Here is a 7,802-nt window from a genome sequence, read left to right as displayed (position 1 = left end):
TTCGTCATAGATGTCCATTTCTGTTGCCATAATATAATCATTGAAAAGGTAGGTCACAGTGACCTATTATTGCAATATTTGCTATCGGCATGCCTTTCTCATCCTAGATATCATTGGATTTTTGTCATATATTTATTATTTAAAAAGTAGGTCACATTGACAAATTTTTATAATATTAGTTACCAGCATACCTTTATCATCCTGGATGTCCATTTCTGTTGCCTTAATATAATCAAAGGACCAAAGGCCCTGAGAAACGTCAGGGTCTTAGGTCATATAATAAGAAATTCAAAATTGGATTTTAAACAGTTACATTTGTATCAGATGAAATGTCTTAATATGGTTATTCTTACATGTATTATATATATATTCAAGAAAACGTGTATAACATATCTATCTGCTGACAACTTTCCAATGGCTGGGTATAGTTCTTTCCCTATTTCTTTAATGCTCGTGGAAGATTATTGATATAATCCTGAATCAGTAAACCTGCTTGTAAAGTTTGAAAAAAAATCAACTAAAGGACAAATCGGTCTATTAACAGAACATGTTGTACAACCAAAGATAAAATCCATGATGTACACAGTCTAAGTTTTTTTTTTACTTCTTAGTTTAATTTATACTATTAGATGTTAATTAGGCCTAGCAAACACCTATTGTATGACCCCTAGTAACATATTTTAACTCCGATAGAACATTGCGGTCGCGTTTTCCGAAGAGACATACCTAGTTTTAACATCGACGCCAGTACATTAGTCATAGATCATAATCGTTAGATTCTTTTCAAATAAACAAATAATAACCTTACTTAATAAAATCCTCATAAAAACGGCAATGTAGTTTGTTACAACTTGCTTTAAATTCCTGGTGATATTTCTTGCGTATTCTACCGACATACAAATGAATATGAAATTGCGAACGATCGTTGGTTTAGTTACATTAGACATAACCGCCAATTTTGGCCGATTAGTGATGACCACGTGATTAGTCATTAGTCAACTGACAGCTGAAGTTATCTCGTGGAATGCCCGGGTGCATTTGACGTCGAAAATAGGGTTATATGAAATGCTCCTGCATATGAACTCATGATGGACATATGAGTTAAGACATGTGGATAGTTTCTTTGTAAATGCATGTAAATTTCCACAACGATCAAACTGATTTGCTTTTACTTTCGTTTTCAACGCATGATTGAGACAGAACTACATAATCCTACGCCAACAAAATTGCATATACTGACGAGGAAAATGTTTATATTTATACTCTTAAATAGTCTAGAACACCTAGCATTCATATTTCATTTCAAATAATTGCAGTAAACACGGGAACCATCAGTTAAAGCGTCTCAATAATTGTTATCAAAATAGGAACTACAAATTGTATATAAGTCTGCGGATGCATACCATTTGTATTACGGAAACGAGGAATTGTAAACCGGAAGCAAAAGTGTCACTAGCAAAGTTTTCCCACCACGACTATAACGTCAGGTGCCAAAGGCATCCTGATTTTAATTATTTAAAAAAAATAGGTCACAGTGACCAAGTTTTGCAATGTCAGTTATCGACTTGCATTTCTCATCCTAGGTGTCCATTTCTGTTGTTAAATATTGCATTAAATCTTAAAAAAAACCAAGAGGTATATAGGCCTAAACGCTCACCTGATGTAATTAGAGCCTCATATCATTTTTACATCCCCCTATGAACCAACCAGAGGCTGATAGCCGCATAGCTGGTGGGCAGTATATTACCTCGGGTCTATCTCAAAGCACGCCTTTCTCATCCTTTATGTCAATTTCTGTTGCCCTAATATAATTATTGAAAAAGTAAGTCTCGGTGACCTAATTTTGCAATATTTGCTATCGGACTGACTTTCTAATCCTAGATATCAATGGATGCTGTCCTATCATTATTATTTAAAAAGGTCACAGTGACCTAATTTTGCACAGTTTTGACATATAGTGAGTTTCTATTGTGAGAGTCCCTCAACTACGCGAGACATTTCAACATGCCGTGCCACACATGGCACGACATGCAGGTTGTCCCCATTGACCACTGCAGGGGTTGGAATGACCAACAACGCCTGAATAGGGAACGACATTGGATCAACCAACTACAAACCGGCTACCCACTCGGCATGAATGAGAGATAATCCTCCACATGTTACGTAGTTGAGGGACTCTCACAATAGAAACTCCTCACTATATGTCAAAACTGCAGATTTATTCGCCTCTATCATTCACTTGGAGTTAAAATGACGGAATAAATATCTATTCTCGCCACACACAACAAATATTGTGCACAGGTTCATAGCATATAGGAGCACATGTGTTATCAAAGGACCTTACAACGGACGGGGAAACACCCATCTGGGGAATTCCCGCCTTTTTTCCACCTGTAGTCCTACGCCATCCTATTTTTAGTAGGGATGTATATGTTTGTTCTTCAAACCTTATTCCTATAATCTCTATTCTCGCTTATAGGAAGTACTCACTCCATATGTTAATTAATCAGACCAACCCCTACAGGCCCAACAAACACACTTTCCTTAGGGACTTGGTTTACATGAAACAGCAGCTGATTGGCTGAATAAGTTGGGTGAGTACATGTTGTCGGTTTGTGACGAGTCGTCCTGACATTCGGCTTTCGTCACGATAATAAGATCTTTCGACCACCTTTTTGTTTGGTTTCTAATGTCTAAATTTTACCTTTCTACACAATTACATCTATATGTTTTTAATACTTGTTCCATTTCATTAAACGAACTAATTTTAATATGGGATTGGCCACCCGATATTGTCACTGCAACCCGCTGTTTGGGCCGAGTTTTGCAGGAAGAAATGTACCTATCGAGGGGAAAAAAACAATAACAAAAACATTCATGACATAACACGCGCTGCCATCACATCGAATCGACCCGCGATGCTTTTCTGTTAAACCTTTAAGTTATTTTATTTATTTATTTGTTCATTCATTCATTCATCCATTCATTCATTTACTTTTAGCATCTGTACACCACCAAAGATGTTTCCTTATTAATCATAATAGGCCCTCGGCGAATTTTGTATCGGCCGAGGGGGATCATTTTTACAACATTATGATACTTTTTGTTGTTTATACCTACTATATTTGTGTAACTGTTCCATGTTATATGTCTATATGTGATCGTATGTAATTTACCTGTGTCTTGATAAAGGGGCAGATTGCCTCGAAAATTTAACAATTTACTTGTCTGTACTGTCGTTATTACTACTTGACATATATCTATTTCTAGTAATACGCATCAAACATTTGTTTGTTAGGATCCAGTACCTATATTGGTTTATACCGTCGTTATTACTTACTAGACCCTATATATATATATCAGTCCGGAAATAAAGTCTGGTATAGAAGTTTCACTATATTATAGTCCCAGTCGGCTGGACGCTTTAGGGAATATATACGAATCGGTTTGACCGAGATGAAGTTATCTCATTTCCTGTTTGGAAGCTGTGTTACACGAGGCGAAGAAATGTGTCTCACGGAGCGTGTAAGTGGTGTGGTTGCTATTGACTAAGACCTATAGTATGTTTTTACTTGTTTTCTTCTTTCTTCCCTTCTTCTCTTTTATATCACTTCTTTTGACTATGTCTTTCGTGTCCTCAAATGATTTCTGTCAGGCGGTGAACGTATGTAGGCTGGGTTACGACATTTATATAATTACAGGTTCACTTATAACTTGCTCTCACTGCAAATGATATTACCATATTGAGTTCTAACTGTCAGGATCTTGGGGATTTTACGAAACTAAAAGATGTTTTATCGTACCTAAGGAGTAAAAGTTGTAACATTTTCTGTCTTCAAGACACCCATTTCACCGAGGTTAAGGAAAGTATTTATAGAAGCGAATGGGGTTTTGAATGTTTTTTTTAATTCATACAAATCAAACACAAGAGGGGTTGCTATTCTTATCAATAATAATTTTGAGTACAAGGTTATCAGAGAGAAAAGAGACAATTCTGGAATTTTTTTAGCTATTGATATCATTATTGAAGTCACTAGGATAACACTTATTAATATTTACGGACCGAATCATGACAGTCCAGAGTTCTATAACTGTATTACTGATACTATTGATGAGTTTGACAACTCCAAAATTGTGATATGTGGTGACTTTAATCTGGTTTTGAATCCTGCTATAGATTATGACAGTTATAAAAATATAAATAATCCTAAAGCTCGGGAAAGGTTATTAGAAATCATTGAAAACTATAGCCTTGTTGACATATTCCGTGAACATCATGAGCACACAAAACGTTATACATGGAGAAAAAGTAACCCACTAAAACAAGCCAGGTTAGATTCCTTTCTTGTTTCAGAAGAAATGTTACCTAGTGTAGAAAATTCTTTAATAGATTCTGGTTATAGGTCAGACCACTCATTTCCGAAAATTAGTATAAAATTTAACACTTTTAAGAAGGGAAAGGGTTTATGGAAAATGAATGATTATCTTTTACATAATTTAGACTATCTAAACATGGTTAAGACTTGTACTGATGAAGTGAAAACCAATTACTGTTTGCCTGTTTACAATTTTAATTCTATCTCTGCAGTATCAGATTTTGATTTGCAATTTTCAATTGATGATCAATTATTTCTAGAAGTGCTACTTATGGAAATCAGGGGAAAGACAATTTCTTTTTCTTGTCATTTGAAAAAAACAGCAAAATATTAGGGAGGAAAATTTGAAACAGACTATCCAAGAACTAGAAGAAGAAGGGACTGAATTAGATGAATTGCTAGGAAAAAAGAAAGAACTAGAAGAAATTCGACTGCAGAAAATGAGGGGTAGCATTATTAGATCAAGAGCCAAATGGGTGAAAGAAAGTGAGAAACCAACCAGATATTTTTTGAGTTTAGAAAACAGGAATTATACATCAAAAATTATACCCAAAATTCAAAAAGAGAATGACGAAATAATAACAGATCAGTTTGAGATTTTAGATGAAATTAAGAAATTTTATGAACACTTATATGATGCTCAAGATTGTAGTGATATTGATATAAATGATTTTGTACATAATTGTAATGTTCCTAAATTATCTAATGACGAGTCAGAGAAATTAGAGGATCTCATTACTGTAGAAGAAGCAGGGAAAACATTGAGTAAAATGAAAAATAACAAGAGCCCGGGGTCAGATGGCTTTACATCTGATTTTTTTTAAGTGTTTCTGGAAGCAATTCGGTATTTTTATTGTTCGATCTTTAAATTTTGGTTATCAAAAAGGGGAACTTTCCATTACTCAAAGGCAGGGAATCATTACGTGTATACCAAAAGGGGAAAAACTTAGAAATTTTATTAAAAAAAAATGGCGATCTATTTCTCTTTTAAATATTGTTGATAAAATTGCTTCAGGTGTTATGGCTAATAGAGTTAAGTCTGTATTGGGTAAGCTTATTAGTAAAGATCAATCAGGATTTTTGGCCGGGCGTTATACTGGAGAAAACACCAGATTATTTTATGACATTATGCATTTTGCAGAGGTAAATGATGTTCCAGGTATGCTTCTTATGGTTGATTTTCAAAAAGCCTTTGATTCAGTCTCATGGGAATATATTGACAAAACTCTGATTTTTTTGGATTTGGGGAGGGTATTAGGCAATGGGTTCAAACTTTTCATGCTCGGGTTTCTTCAACTATTAATCAGTTAGTATATCTAGTATATCTTATATCCAGCGTTTACACTCAATTCTAATTTCATTACATTGTAAGTCCCGCCCCCCCTCTCTCTCTCTCTCTCTCTCTCTCTCTCTCTCTCTCTCTCTCTCTCTCTCTCATAAAAAAGCAACATATGAATGAGATTTAAGATCGATGTGTTGGGATGAAAGATGATGATGATGATGATGATGTGTTGGGGTGAAATATGATGATGATGCATGTGTATGGATGATGATGATGATGTTTGTATTTGGATGAAATATGATGCTGATTATGATGAAGAGTTTGGATAATGATGATGATAATGATGATGGTGTGTTTTTGGATGATGATGTGTCCGGATGAAAGATGATGATGATGATGATGATGATGATGATGATGATGATGATGATGATGTTTGATGAAATATGATGATGATGATGATGATGATGATGATGATGAAAATAAAAAAATTACAAAATAAAATAAAATTCCAGAATTTTTCGTCACCTTGATTGTGTACTACACTATATGTAATTGTCTCTCAAGTGGGTGTGGGTGCTGTTAGCAACCAAGCTAGTCAGCTGCCGGGTCTCCCGTTTAGGACCCCTACCAGCAATGTTCACACTGAAGATGTATACAGTGTACACAGACAGGTACAAACCATACAATTAAATCAATTAAAAATCAGCCACTCATTATACGTATCCCAAATTAAACTTGCCTTTTTATCATCAGTATCTGAACCTTGTTATTGAAAATCAACTCTAAACTCTAACAGTAATTAGTTATCTTGTCAACAAAGAAAACTTAAGTACTTTTCCATAGCTCATCAGGTGATAACTGCTGTGGTGGCCATCTTGTAAATTTAAATGATTTTTTAAAACAACATTTTTTGTTCAGAAATGTCAATAGAACATTCCCAAAAAGTCTTCCTACTACGAAGCAAAAAACTATTGGAGTTATAAGGAAAACATAATTTCAAAGATGGCGATCATGGGAGCCATCTTGAATTTTTAATACATATAAATATCTAGTCAGGACCTTCTAACTAATCATTCAATGCGAATTTCAACACTCGGTTAACAAAAATTAACGGACGACGCACGCCGCACGGCAGACGCCGGACAATACCCCATAGCGAAAGCTCATATGAGCCTTTGACTCAGATGAGCTAACAATATTGTTTAGGTACAGATATCTTTAATCTCAAAACTTTAGTTGTGAAATAAAGTGCACTCCAACTACATTACAAAGAGCACAGTTAAGTTTGCTCCGAACTGCATGATTAAACATACATTGTTTACATGCCCAGTAAGTTTTCACACATGTTGTAAACAAGTTACACTTAAACGAATGGGTTCTAGACGTGTTCCTCTTATACTGGCCATGCCTGTTTCCAATAACCAGTTATAAATGATCAAAATCCTACAAATGGTTTATTTGTTCAATAAATGATTGAAATTGCCTAAACCTCAATATACACTGATTAAATAATGATTCATTCATTCATTGAATCGTAACCAATAAAGTAATATCATAACTGGTACATGTATAAACATAAAGCTGTCTTTGCAATGTTTCGTTAACCAACATTTAAATCGGCTCCGTTATCCAAGAATAGTTCAGCAACTGCTGTATGACTACCGCTAACTGCTTAAATTATTAACAAGATTTCAACGGAAGTGTAACCTACGAAGCAAGCAAGGATATTAGTTTAAAATAACAGCTTGGATATTCATTGGATCTATTTCAGGTGTGATTTTATGATTTGCCCGATGGACTTCCACGCATTTGGTTAAATGTTGGATTTATAACTAAACAGAACAAACAATTATGTTTTTAAATAGCTGTATTATTTGATGCTTTCCCGCTGAGTTCTATTTGTTTTTTCGACACTAGTCCTTACCCGGATGTTTACGTCCGCCCTAGTGTTCTCGCGCAGTCATGTGACGTATTTTGCCGTTCAAACAAACGTGACAAACTTGTTTATCGTACTTAGAAACTGAAGTAAAGTGCTGTACATTCTTGTATTTATTCACGTTCAGTAACGTTATGGCGTTATTAGCTGGTATTTATTGACAAAGTGCCGATTATTGAATACTTTTAAAATAATTTTGACGATGTTT

The sequence above is a fragment of the Pecten maximus genome, unplaced genomic scaffold, assembly GCF_902652985.1.
Source record: "Pecten maximus unplaced genomic scaffold, xPecMax1.1, whole genome shotgun sequence".
NCBI lineage: Eukaryota > Metazoa > Mollusca > Bivalvia > Pectinida > Pectinidae > Pecten > Pecten maximus.
Note: the sequence above shows the minus strand (reverse complement) of the source record.